This window comes from Camelus ferus, chromosome 7 (genome assembly GCF_009834535.1).
Source record: "Camelus ferus isolate YT-003-E chromosome 7, BCGSAC_Cfer_1.0, whole genome shotgun sequence".
Classification (NCBI taxonomy): Eukaryota; Metazoa; Chordata; class Mammalia; order Artiodactyla; family Camelidae; genus Camelus; species Camelus ferus.
The window spans coordinates 81,930,241-81,944,678 of record NC_045702.1 but is presented as its reverse complement, the minus strand read 5'-3'; the positions used below and the strand labels follow the sequence as shown (position 1 = coordinate 81,944,678).

Genomic DNA, 14,438 nt, shown 5'->3' with positions numbered 1-14,438 from the left:
AAGCCGTGTGTGTTTCTAGAAAATTTTCAAGTTTTGGAGTGTGGGGACCATCAGGACTTTTAACATTTGCTTCGGTTTTCAGTACTCCCTGAAGAGTAAAGAAATTAAGAAGAAATTAAGATGGAATATATTGGACGTCAGGATTCAAAGGGTATCCATTCCCCCAGCGTTTTGTAGTTTTCTCTCTGGTTTGAAGCTTTTGAGGAAGACTGGGTTCTCCTTCTTCGGGGGAATTTTTCAGAATGTTAGGCTGCTCAGTCATTTTACAGAATCTATACATTCACTTTTAAGGGATTTTTTTAGGTGTTCCTTTCTGCGATCAACCCGGCAGAGTCGAAAAGAAGTTTGAGACTTGATACCAACAGTAACTAGTTTCAACGAGACTAGGCTGAGGCTTGGCAAAAGTAGGGAAATAAACTACCACCCCCGACCCGACACGCACCAGCAGTGTATTTTGATTTAACAACACGATAAATCGTGTGACATTTATATAGTCATGAGCTGACCGTTGAAATTAAGCTAATTTGTGGCTTCTGCTTTCTCATTTTTCCAGTTTTTATGTGGAAAAGTGATTCCATATTCGGCCTTCAGAATATGTATCTCTAAGGGGACTATTTTAAAAAATAATGAAATAAAAATCTTCCCAGCTCCCATGAAAACCCTGATGCTTTTGCAAAATACTTTAACTCGTAACACTTTCCAGTAGAATACAAAGCAAGACGGGTCATGTTGGATAAAGAAGCATTTTACTGAAACTTTTGGTGGTTTCTGTGGATCTTATAGTAGGGTTACATTGAAGCCAGAGATTTTTTACTGATTTGCTCTACCTGTCAGGGCGTATAACCTATCAGGTAAGTTTTAATTCCTTCATCATTTCATTGTGGCTTTCTCTTGCACTAATAAAACTGGTCCTAGAATGTGGAGTTTGGCTGCATAAAAACTAAACCTTTCTCAATGTCTTAAGTGGATTGAAACACAGAAGTATACAACCAGACCAGAACACCACTTTTCAAAACTTTATAGTTTCGCAAGTATATGTCTGAGATTTTTTTAATGATTATTTTCCATTTATTTATTTATTTTTAAACAGCCTATATTTTTGTTTATTTTGTTGCGCAAACATCAGTAATCTTCAGATGCGATGCTGGGAGAATGTTTTCAAATTTGACAGAGTACAGATGTCTTTTGGTAAGACCAATCCAAGAATAGTTTCATTTCTGCCATATTTTCCATTTATGCTATTAAATGAGAACTTAACATTTTTACATGCACTTTGATTTTTTTTTCCCCCACCATGAATTTCAGGTCTATCTGGATAGACTTATTAAAAGAGTTTATGAAGGTTTGAAATATTTACATTTTGAAGCCATTCACATTTAAATGATAGTAAGAGACTGGTACACAAAGGTCACTTGAACAGAGTGGATGGAAGCCTATGCTGAAGCATCAGTGCAGAGAGGAAGTCATTAAATTGGTCCAATGGAGACCTTACAGACAAATTCAGGAGTCAAATGCAAGCCACCCAAGGTCAAGAACAAGAGACACTGGCATCAGGAGATTTTAGGATTTGCTCAGTGGTTCTGATGTGCACTGAAGAGAGGTGGTGCATCAGATGGGGGCGATTTGGGGTTACCGGGGGGAAAGGGGGTGGGAGGGGATAAACTGGGAGTTCAAGATTTGCAGATACTAACTGCTGTATATAAAATCGATGAATGACAAGTTTCTACCGTATAGTACAGGGAACTATATTCAATATCTTGTAGTAACTTATGATGAAAAAGAATATGAAAACGAATATATGTATGTTCCTATATGACTGAAGCATTGTGCTGTACACCAGAAATTGACACAACAGAAGACTTCATTGGAGAAAAGCTGAATCAGAAAGCGGGGCAGGGCATAGCTCAAGCGGTAGAGCACATGCTTAGCATGCACGAGGTCCTGGGTTCAATTCCCCAGTGTACCTCTGTTTAAAAAGTAATTAAATAAATAAACCTAATTACCCCCCTCCAAAAAAAAAAACAAAAAACAAAAACATCCTAAAAAAAAAACTTTGAAAAATAGCAAACCTTTAAAAAAGAAAAAATAAAAAGGCAGCTATGGGGCAGAGGCAAGCTGACGAGCCTTTCTGGTGGCACTGGGACGGATCTGACAGTCGAGGGGGAGCTGGAAGCTGTAATCTGGGGCAGAGAAACTGTGGAATAACAGGAAAGGCAGGTGCATAGATCCACATACCTGTCTTAGTTTTACTCTTAGTAATTTCCGAGGCCCGTGGCAAGGAGGATTATAGCCTGACTCTTACAGAAAGAAGTTAGTACTGTACTGCACAGAATCGGGGTCTGGGTGGTAGATCAGCAGTTCATGGATACGGTTGCTACTGGACTGGTTTGTGGTGTCGATTGGAAGATTAGGTTGAAAATATAAAATAGCGTTTCCTTCTTCCTCTCTTGGACCACGCCTCCGCAGGAGTCCAGAGCCAATAATGCGTAAGAAGGAAGACGTAATAAAGCTCTGTGAGGCTGGCTGCTAGTGTTTTCCAATGTTCTGCTGAATGAACTGTAGGATGCATTCATTTTACGGGGAGGGGATGTTACAATGGGCTAGCTGGACCATTCTTGGAGGTTTTTTTTTTTTTTTTTTTTTTTTCCCCTTTCCCTACAAATTATAGAATAGATTAAAGAGACCCAATAGAATTAATAAAATTGTCAAGCACAATAAAATTGCCTGGATTATGTGTTTTGGTTACTGTTTGCTCCAACTCTTCCTGAGGGTTTTAGTAGTCCTGGACCAGGCGGGGAGAGGAGAAGGGAAGCATTTTTATCTGAATGGCTTGGCAGGAAATAGAATGCTTTTCTGCCAAGAAATATGAAATTTCCACTTGTGTCAGCAAGATGTGAATTAAAGAAGAAAGGAAAGTGCAAAAAGAAACAAGCAAAAACACACAGGTGCCTTCCAACCAAGGAGCCATGTGTCGGAGCTTCAGAGTAATTGTTAATCCAGTGCTTTAGAGTTGAATGTATCCCCAAGGGGTGAGGTGGACCTTGACCAGCCTCTTTGAAAGTCGGAAGTTGGAGGAGGCTCAGCTAAGACTTTCCCAAACCAGATCTTGTCTGAACCTCCTTCAAGATGGTCCCCCATGTCTCTACTCCCCCACACAACAGCTAAAGGAACTTCCTTTTCTTTCCAGTAGCCTCCTCCTTACGCTGACTTAACCGTCCAAACCGTCCATGGGTTCACTGCCCCAACCCTGTGGCCTGTCTTTTGCTTCTCAAGTGGCTGCACGTCTAGAAAAGTCAGAGTCATAGGGCTGTGAGGGTAGCAGCCATTCGTTTTTACTGGTCTGCTATGCAGGGACACAGGCAGACCTTGACACAGATGCATCCGTAGGAATCCCGGTGTGGCAAACGGCTGACCGGGACCAGCTTGGATTGTTTGTGTTGCCTGAAGCCTAAAGCCCCCAGAGGCAATTTTTCACACAATTGCAGAAAAACTCTGGGAATCCTGACTGCGTTTGCTTTTGCCTGTGGTTAGGAGATTTTCCCAATTTGGTGGAAACAGAAGCCTGAAAACCTGATGCTTGCAAGTCCCTCCCCCATCCCTGTTAAGGAAAGGACATGCCACTCTGGGTCATCCTGGCCTTGAAAACAGATCAGTAGGGATTGTATCTGGCCCAGCAGAGGACACCCTCCCTCGTATTTAAAAAAGGCACATTGAGTAGCTTAATGTGTGGGAAATGGCCTCTGTCATCTCCAAATTCAAGGGAGAGAGGGGCACCTTTGACCAATGTGTCCTTGTTTGTTTTGTGATTATTCTTCAAAGAGCAAAACTTAAACAACTCTTACCCTCAGCTGGGTAAGAAGAAGACCGATTTTTAATCACACACATCTCAGATTTTATATTTAAAACTCTTAATTTATCCCAGTGCTTAGCACACTTGAGAGAGGAAACAGTCTGGAAATGTTTTCTACCTTGGGGTTCATGAGAAAAGCCCAAATCCTCCTTTGCCCACTACAGATATTGTCTGGTTTAGAATCATAGGGAACTGGGGAGAGGGGATAGCTTGGTGGTAGAGCACATGCTTAGCATGCACAAGGTCCTGGGTTCAATCCCCAGTCCCCCCATTGGGGGGAAAAAATAGTCAGAATCACAAGAAACTGATTTGTGCCAACTTACAGGCTTGTGACGCTGGGGAAGCTCTTTTGTCTAAGCCTGTCCACTTCATCTGCAAAGTAGGGTGATGTGAGTACCCACCTCATAGTTAAGGTTTGGAAGCCTCAATACTAGGACTTTGAAAATACTGCTGTCTTATTTTTGCTATGTGTTTCCCAGGTGTGCGTCATCAGGTTCACGGATGGGTGTCCTGAGATAGGTAAGTCAGGGATGGCACATTTTTTCTGGAAAGGGCCAACTAATGAGTATTTCAGAATTTACATGGGCCGTTTGATCTCTGTCATACTAAGCGCTGCTCTTGTAGGGCGAATGCAGCCACAGACAACGCAAAAATGAGTAAGCCCAGCTGTGTTCCAATAAAACTTTATTTGTGCACACTGAAATTTGGATTTCATGTACTTTTCACGCGTCATGAAATACCCTTCTTCTTTTGATTTTTTTTTTTTCCGGCTATTTAAAAATGTACCATCCATCCTGAGCGGACAGACCATGCAGAAAGAGGCAGTGGGTGTAGGTGGCCAACAATCGTCCTAAGAGAACTTGCTTGATCTTGTTTAGTATTGTTTACAGAGAAACATCAAATAGATTTCTTGGGAAGACTCAAGCATCTCAAGTCATTGGAGTGAACCAAGTAGAGAAGAAATTGGTATTTTCAGTGTGAATTTCACGCATACTTTGTAAATGTTGATTATGAGCCTGACCCCAAGATACTTTAAAGAAGTGGGTGAAGGAGATGGCCAGGTGTACAATTAGAGGTCATGAACTTGGATCCTCTTTCTGATTGTGAATCAGGGATGATTCTCTCCCAAGACGTCGAGCCTGGTTCTCGGTAAAGGTGTGTCTACTGGTTTGTTCCCTTCTTAGAGGTTTCCGAGAGCTTTTTCGCGTTACCCATTTTTCCTTCGGACATAAATCAGAAGTTGGGTGGAGCAGATTGGTGATGTCATGTCTTATATAAAGGGAAGCAGTAGCCCCGAGAAATTCTGTGGCTTGCCTGAGCTTCAACCAGTGTCGCAGCAGAGTCAGACCTGGAAACTCAGCCGCCCACCTCCCAACCCAGGGCACTTACATCCCAGAACTGCTTTGATCTGCATTATTATCAGATATTGAGCGGGAAGGGGAGAGCTCAGCGGTAGAGCGTGTGCTTAGCATGAGCGAGGTCCTGGGTTCAATCCCCAGTCCCTCCATTAAATAAATACGTATATAAATAAAAATTAGAAGTAATTAAACCTAGTTACTCCCCCCCCTCAAAAAAAAATCCCCAAAGTTAATCCTTTAAAAAATAGAGTAAATAAACAAATGAACGAACAAACGGATAATGAGGAAATGGTGGTGGTACCCAGCACTCATAAATGCGAGAGTTTATAAAGATTCTTTTCATATACCGTTTCGTTTAACCTCAGAAACCCCTGGCAAGTAAGAGGGGCAAGTTTTATTATCTGCCCGTTAAGTGAGGCAACTGACAAACTGATATATTTTTAGTTTCCCAGGGTCACACACTGAAAAAGTGCTAGAGGCAAGTCTGGACTTAGGTTTTCTAACTCCTTTTATTATACTATGCTGCCTTATTATATATACGATACGGCAGTTGATGTCATTAATACCCAAACATTAAAAAATAAATTGCAAGAGAAAGAACCTCCTGCCTTGGTTCCAGCCCCTGGCAGTGATTTTTAAGGGGAGGTTTGTGGTATGAGACATTTTTTTTTTTTTTTTTTTTGCTTTCAAAATGCTGTGTGTACCTCCTGTAAAAGGTTGAATTCAGTGATTTTCTTTTTGGTAAGTGGCCCGTGTCAGTTGATTATTTATTTATTTCGGTTCTTTTTGCTTCTGCTCCATTGGCTAAACGAAGCACTGCTGTATTTTTACGGCGTCCCCCCATCATTAAAAGAAATTGGAAAGACGCTTGTTAGTTTTAATATTGCATGGATGGAAATCTATCTGGCACTTTTAGGAACAGTTACAATCCCTAGTAGGGTATTTTTAAGAAGGAGTCTGGTTTGGTTCTTGATTAAAAAAAAAGAGAAAACGTTCTTAAATTTGCTATAATTCGATAATCATCTTTCTTGGGGAGAAGGTCTCTGTTTAGTGTGACCCTGATTTTATTGAGTCGGGCAGCATTCCTTCCCAGCCTGTGGGAGGGGAGTCTGCTCTGGTGCTCTGGGGCCACATGAAGAGCCTTTCATTTGTGGGCAAATAACCCAAGCCAAGCTGCTTCCAAGCCCAAGTTTCCCCCACCCTTCCTCTCTACAAACCATATGCTTCTTTGACTATTGGACACACGCCTCTTTCCATAAACTACGTACAGCTTTAACTGTTGGAGCTGTTGTTAACCTGAACACAAACCAAATACTCAGACTCCTCTGGCATCCAAGCCCGCAACACATCCCCCTGGGGAGATGGCGGTCAACGTTCCTTTGCAGAATAGCTACTCGGAACCCGGAGACGCTATGGAAAGATAACAGGTCATTTGATTGCAGTCTGAGGTATCCTTTCCTGAGAACTTTTATAGGAAGAGGTAGAATAATTTTAACGATGATGATCATCTTCACATACACAGATTTAAATAAAAAAATGGCCAACAAATCAGTGTTCAGCTCTCAGAGACTTTGTAGGAGACCCTTGGCAGGGGTTATTCATGATTTATAATAGACGAGAAAGTCCTGCGGACCTGGCCGCTTACCTGAAGTCTGGCTTGAAGCAGGAGGCTTAAACTTGTTAAGCCTCAGGATAGCTTTACCTGAATAACCGAGGTGATGAGACCGCCTACCTGGCAGCCTCTGAGCAGTCAATAGGATGAATGCCTTTGCGCTTCGCACACAGCTTGACTTTTGGTTAAGTGTGCGATGAATCAGAGCAACGATCGTGGTGGTAATGACCACTTCTAATGCACTTTCCCTTTTATACGTTTTTGGGGTGTCTTGGGGAAAACTGAGTTACCAAGTTTGGCGAGAAGGAGGTCAGGGCATTTTTGGTCTTTGTTTGGAAAGCGCTTGTATATAAATAGAAAATAATTAAAAACTCATATAGTTTAAAATAACCAAATGTATTGACACCTCCATAAAGCCCAGTCTCACTAGAAGGTGTTATTATTATGTGTAAAAGTAGCCTAGCAGGCACTTAACAGTTTTAAGAGATGGAATAAATGGTTTAAAATAAGACTATGGGAGATACATTTGTGGGATAATTTGTCAATTTCTGTGTCCTTCAATTGGACTTCTCGAGACAATTATTGTAAAGGTCATACTTAGGACAGAATTGAAACCAAAAGTAAAATAAATCAGCTATTTCTGCACTCTCAAATGGTTGGGAAATATAGAAACATAAAGGAAAAATAATCCATAGAAATATTTTCATGCTATTTTTGTGCTTTTTAAACTTAAAAAAAAGTTTTGTATAGAAATAATTATATATTTGTCTTTGTCCCACCTCTCCTTTCTCCAGAAATTTGGATCCTTAAAAAATTTGGAGACATGGTAGTCTAGTGGGTGAGTGAGTGGACCCTGAATTTCACGTCCGGCTCTGCCACTTTCTAGCTGTGTTTTCTTGGATAAATATGCCTCCATCTTTGTGTCTGTATAATGGGGTGACAACAGCTCTTACTTCATAGGATGGGCATGTAATGCCTTAGGACTACTGCTGACCGAGAACTTGGGCTTTGGGAGAAATGAGGTTTTGTGATCTTTCCTGCTTTGCTCATAGACAGTATCTGAGTCATTCCCGGAAAGTGTTTCCCAAAGTGGCAGACGCTTGTGGCTGAGTAACTAACGTGGCGCTCAGTAAAATTCTTCCTTATCTTCATTAATATCCCCTTATATAAAATAGATAAACAGCAAATTTCATACTGCATAGCACAGGGAACCATATTCAACATCTTGTAGTAACCTATAATGAAAAAGAATATAAAAAGGAATATATGTGTGTACATGTATGACTGAAACACGCTGTGCACCAGAAATTGACACAACATGGTAAACTGACTATACTTCCATTAAAAAAAGGATGCCAAAAAAATCCTTGATTGCATTATATTTAATGACATAACGTTCCATCATATTAGAAGATAATGGATATTTATTTTGTTAACGAGTTTTCCCTAGTGTAATTAACACAGTGATAAATACCCTTGAGTATAAATTGTCTTTTCTAAGTTTTTGTTCCTTAAGATACATCCTGGAAGTGGGATCATTTGATTCAGCCGATCGTGGAAATGTTTTAAACAGTGTGAGAAATTGACTATGCCTCTGTATCCTCCCTAACACTCAGTATTACGGCTTTTACGATTTTATTCTGTAATATTCCTCATTGTTTTGGGTGCAAGCTTTGTAGTAAAGGTGGGTCAATTCCTTTAGGATAGTACTTGGTTAGCTTCCAGTGAGGCCACATCCAGTCTGCTACCTGTTTTTGGACAGCCCATGAGCAAAACATGGCTCTTTACATGTTTAAATATCACATGTGAAAATTATGTGAAATTCACCTTTCAGTGTCCATAAATGGAGTATGAAGACACAGCCATGGTCATTGGTTTATGTCTTGTCTGGTGGCAGAGTTGGGTGGTTGTGAAGTTTGCAGGCCTGTGCTTTAGGGCCTGGCCCAAAATTCAAGTTCAGATTTATTTTATTTTCTTGTCACTAAGTACACAGAGGTCCAGGTAGCCAAATATTTAAAGTGGGAGCTTTGGAGTCTGACTGCCTGGGCTCCAGGCTCTGCCCGCAAACCCACTGTGTGACCTGGGTGAGCGAGCCAGCTGCCCTGGCTGTAGTTTTTCTCATCTGGCAAAAGAGCCAAAGGACAGTGTCTTTCTGCTCAAGTTACAGTGAAGAGTAAGCAAGATAGGTGAATGGAAGTAAATGTTCGCTGTCACTCCCCGGTACATGGTTAATAGATTTCAGTTGTCAGGCTTTTGAAAAAAGAGATTGGTCGGAAGAATGAGCGAGACTGAAATTACTTGTATTTGAGAAAGGTACATCAAGGTGGTCTTTTGCTTGTTTCCTTAATCGCTTTTACTGGGGCTTCTTGAAAATAAAAACACATTCCCTTAGCATTGGGAAAGTAAGTTCTCCCGAATGTGCCGGAAAAGCTGGAAAAAGGCCAGAAGGAAGGTCTGGCCGGGTCCTGGTTCTAGCCTCGTGCAGGGTAGGATGGATGGTTGGTGTCTGCCCCGCCCAGTTGGTCGGACGAGAGGAGAGGCAGTGGGGCACCAAAGCATCCTGTCTTGGCCGTGACTGTGAAACATGGGCTTTGGGGGAAATTAGATTTTTAGATTTTGTGACCCTTCCTGCTTCACTCATAGACAGTATCTGAGCCGTTCCTGGAAGGTGTTTCCCAAAGGGGTGGACTTTTGTGGCTGAGCAAGTGGAAACAGAGTTACCTATCAAAATGTGGTATTTTCCCTTGGGTTTCTAAAATGCATATTTCACAGACTCACAGATACAGAAATAAACTTATGGTTCCCAGGAGGTAAAGGGGGTAGGAAGGGATAAATTGGTGGTTCGAGATTTACAGATACTAATACATATAAAACAGATAAACCAAGTTTCGACTGTAGAGCACAGGGAACCGTATTCAGTATCTTGTAGTAACTTAGGGTGAAAAAGAATATGAAAAGGAATATATGTATGTGTATGTATGACTGAAACATTATGCTGTACACCGGAAATTGGCAGAACATGGTAAATTGGCTATACTTCAATTACAGAAACAAATAAAATGCACATTTCATAGCTGAGGTCAAAGTGGACAGCGGCTGGAGGGAGCTTCTGCTGTGGAAACCTGACCCAGGCTTCCACCTGGCCTGGCTCAGAGGCCGAGTCAGCAGAGGTGAGCCCAGGTCACCATCCCGATCTTGCCCCCTTAGGGGCGGATCCTCCAGCGCCTTTCAGGACAATCCTGAGAGTCTCTTGATATTTAAATGTACTCTCCAGGAGGGTCTGATTTCTGCAGTGGAGTATAAGCATGGTCTTTAAAATTTTATTAAAAATATAATACCGCCATGTGCTCAGCCTTACTTATTAACTCCGTCTTCTAACAACAAAAACCATGCAACATAAACACACCAGATGAAGCCAGTTAAATTTGTGTTCACTCCTGCAATTTGAAAAAATGATGGGAAGGTTAAGAAATGAGACTTTGATGTTGAGGGGGGTGGGGGTGGGCGCGAACCTGGGAACTGCAGTTTGGAAGTACTCCCAGAAGCAGAGATTTTTTTTTTTCCTTGCGTGTCTTTAAAGGAAGAGCAGGCTCTGTGTCCTCTTGCTGGACAGGGGCTGGGGTCGGTCTCCAGGGTGATGGGGCTGGTCCCAAGGAAGGATGCAGCCAGCAGCAGCGCCCTGGACACTGGCCTTGTGAACAGGCGTTTCACGGTTTCTGTTAAGACCGTTGGTCGTGGATTTCATTAAGGAATGTTAACTGCTCCGGTCTGTCTTGTGTAGAGCCAGGAAGAGAGGCTCTTCATTCTTTGCTTATAAAAGGCTCAAACCGAGTTCTCAAAGAGATCTCTAATACCTAAATGTCCCCGAGACTGTTACTCACAGATAGGCATAAATGCGCTATTAAGCAGAAGGGAAAAAATTGGGGCCCTCCTGAGAATTTATTGTACTGCCTTTGATGTCACTAATTAACTCACTCTGTGTAAGCAGCGACTGGCAACTAATAGCAGGCTAATAGAAGAAGCTTCATGACAGTTTAGAATTCTTAATTCCAGGAAGGGTCTTCGCCAGCTCATGGAAAATCAGGAAGATCTGGGCCTTACAGGAGTGCCTACAGGGGCACTCAGGGTCCTGCTTGGTGTTTTGTTGTTGTTTTGCTTTTGTTTTTTGTTTTTCTCTTCCCAGGTACAGGCGGGGCTTGCCTAGTGCCTTCTGTCTGGAACTTTGAAAGCTGGTCAGTAAGGTTGGATCGGTGCTGGACCAAGTCACAGCGACTCTTAGCTGTCCAGCTCGGCAACCTCCCAGGGGCGGGCAGGGCAGGGGTGTGGACCTCTTCACTGGGAAGTGTTCAGAGAGTGGCACAAGGAAAGAGAATGGAAACCCTTTAGGCCACAGGGCCTGCCTGGTGAGGCCTCGAAGAAGCTGATGGTGCGATTGGCTCCCGATTTTCCAGATGGCAAGGAGCCCCCATTGTACTATATTTTCAGAAAGGCAGGAGGCTGCTTGTTCCGTGTGCCTGGGAGCTCCAGGCTGCGGGGAGTCTCACAGCCAGGTCAGGCTTGCCCTTCAGTTTACCTCACTTCTCATCTAGCTCTCTCTTTCTATCCCACGAGCCCCTTTTAAAGTTGGGTGGAGCTCTGTGAGCTGAGTCCTAGGGAGTGAGGCCAGAAAATTGCCTCAGGTTAGGGACTCAACCTACTCTTTACAGCAAACAGTTTCTGCTGAAGGGCTAGTGGAATGTTGATCAGTCTGGACTGCATTTTGTTCTTTGGCAGAGAGAACTCTAGAAATGTTAACGCAGTCATGGCACTGGTACGCCCCTGATGGGAGACATTTTCTACTTTCTCTCCTTGCCCCGTGGGCTCTCCTGGATGGATGAAGGTAGGAAGAGAGAGCTGCCTGTTCATCCTTGAGCCCGTGATCTCAGGAGGGAGGGTCGCCACTTGAATTTCTCCAAAGCTTCACATCCCCCTCCCCATGACCCGACCCAGCCCTCTCGTGTGGCCAGCCCCTCAGTGCGGGTTTGAAGGTCGCAGACGAAGCGGAGAGTGCTCCCGGGATCCATCTGGGCCACTCCTTCTGTCATCAGTCATTGTCAATGGGAGATGCATGTGTAGCCGCTCCAGGGCGATGTATGACCCCAAGGGCATTGGAAATGCTCTTCGAGGAGGCATTGTTTGCGCCTCCCTCTGGAAGCCAGGCTCTAGGGAGTAGCCTCTGGCTTAGATGTAACTGCCCTTAGGTTGGAGAGAGGCAAGATTCTGCTTCTAAAAACTACAGGAAGTTTATCCGCCCCCCTCCCCCCGCCCCGGCATAATCCTACAAGGCTTATGAATAAACTTCAGCCTCTTCTCTTTTCGTCTGTGAGCTCTCTTTGGTCAAAGTCTTAGGCAGAATTCTGAAACAGGGAGGCGAGGACTTGGGTTCCATTGGTTTTTATTCGAAGAACATCAGAATGTAAATAGCCACAGGAATAAAAAGCGGACAAGATGTAACCAGTGCATAATAGAGGAAAAAAAAATGGAAATAATGCTCTTTCCAAACACAGCCAGGCAATTTCCGGGGACTGGGGTGGGGGAATGAAGAAAACGATGCTGTTTCTTGCTCAGAGCAGGAAGGTAGGGCCCAGGCTCGTGGAAGCACACTCAAGACTGCAGTAACATGCAGAAGCCATTGGCTGAGCCTCAGCGAGCGTGTGTGCGCGTGCGCGCGCAGCCTGTGGGGTTAGGATGCTCCACGGTACGGAGACCCTGAGGTTCGATGTCTCACCCTGGATTTGTCATCGGGGCCCTCTGGGTGTATACCACACGTGGATTTCCGCTGACAAAAACTTAATGGGAGAGTGTCAGGGATTTGAAAGTGTCTGAGCACAAGAATGCAATTACTTTTTTGTTTCCGTTTTGTTGATGGTAGCGGGGATGGAGGCTGGGAGTACATTCAAGCTCCAGTATCATTCCTCAAACCTGCCCAGGGCCAGACTCCTAGTCCTGTTCACAGGACCATGTGGCTTCAGTTAAGGCGTGACTGGATTTCCCCTTACATCTCTTACTCGCCAGCCAGGGACGTGGCTGCCTGTTTCTTGATCAGGAAACTGGACCTAACACCTTGGCTGGCGGCAGCTTTGGGCTCTGGTGAGGATCAAGGGAGACGAGAGAAATGCTAAAACGGACTATGGCAGAAAGGGATTATTTCTTTTCTTCAGGAAGGGGGCGATGTTTGCTGGCGAGGGGTCAGGAAGAGCCCCTTTGCTTGTTGACTGAACCTAAGACCTGTGTTTTAATCCATTCGAGGACAACTTTATTACACTCTTCAGGATGGAAGTGATGAGGTTTTGCAAACTCAGACCTTAGGAAACACGGAAATATTATTTTCTGGTTTGAATCCCGTTTGGCTCGAAATCTGAGTACCCCGTCCTTCCCCCCACCAACCCCCTGCCACATTTTGTGGCCTCCCCCTCCATCTGCCCCTCCTTGGGGCTCGCCGAAACCTGAGTGCCACTTTTCTGGGAAAGCCTGATATTCTGACTTCAGTTTTGTAATTTAATGATGGAGAGTTTCCTTAGTAAACCAAATTCAGAGTCCTAAAATGCTTATCTTATATCCAGACCTTGAACATAAAAGGCATTTTATACCCGCAATTGTTCATTTAATGAGCAATTGCAGAGTGCAGGCCGGTTAAGGGATTGAGCTATATGCACTATTATTGCAAGAAGTATTCCGAAATACCAGAAATAGGACGTAAGCTCTGATCAGGGAGACTGCGAGCACAATTACCTTCTTTTCAAATCCTTCTGTGACACTGCGGGAGGAAAAAGGACTTTGAAACTTGAAAGGAAAGAGCTTGCTTTCAACCTCAAAAGCTAGGAGGAAAGGGCTCTGAAATTTGCTCAGAATTCCCAATTCACCATTAGCCTGTTTCTTCCTTTAGCCTCAAGGCATTCTCCGCTTTTTGAAAAGATGTTAAGAAATTCAGTCACAATAGAGAGCCTAGTTCTGAACATGTTTCACTCGGTCCATTGAGGTCTGGGCTCCAGCCTTTGTGTGGGGTGAATTGAGCTGAGCAGCTAGCTGGTTGGAGAGAGGTGAATGAGTAGTCGCTGTGCAGTCGCAAATTCTGGCAAAGAAAGAAGCTTCTCCCCCCCTTCCTTTATTTTACAATATGCATTCCTGTACAACCCCGCTAGTGGCAAGATGTGGCGTCCAGCCTGTTCTTAAGTCAATACCGGGCACTTGGTTTATTGCAACTCTTGTTAAGTTTGTCTTGTAATTGAAGCTGCTGTTGACCTTGCTTGGGGACCATTTGTAAAACCGTTTATTTAGCATAAACTGAAATAATAAACCCTCCTTCTCTCGGGCTGATTGTGATAGGGTGACATTAGTTTGATTTAATGATTAGCTGCCTGACCCTTCTGCTGGAGAGAGCGGCTTGAATAGAGAGAGTTCACTGGGAAGCACTCAGAGAGAATACTAATGAGCTTGTTAAATTTAGCATGGCTCCAACCACTTTTAATTCCTCTAATGGGAGCAGCCCTGCCTGGGAGAGGGAGAGGGCGAGGGTGCAGGGAGGCAGGGAGACACGGAGAATGTTCCGAGAGGGTCTGCACTGCCAGAGAAAGCCCAC

The 14,438-nt window shown here is 43.7% G+C and overlaps 1 protein-coding gene across 1 annotated transcript in view; it reads left to right on the top strand.

The window, feature by feature from the left end:
* Window positions 1-14,438, top strand: part of GLI3 (GLI family zinc finger 3) — a 265,844-nt gene that overhangs the window by 70,773 nt on the left and 180,633 nt on the right.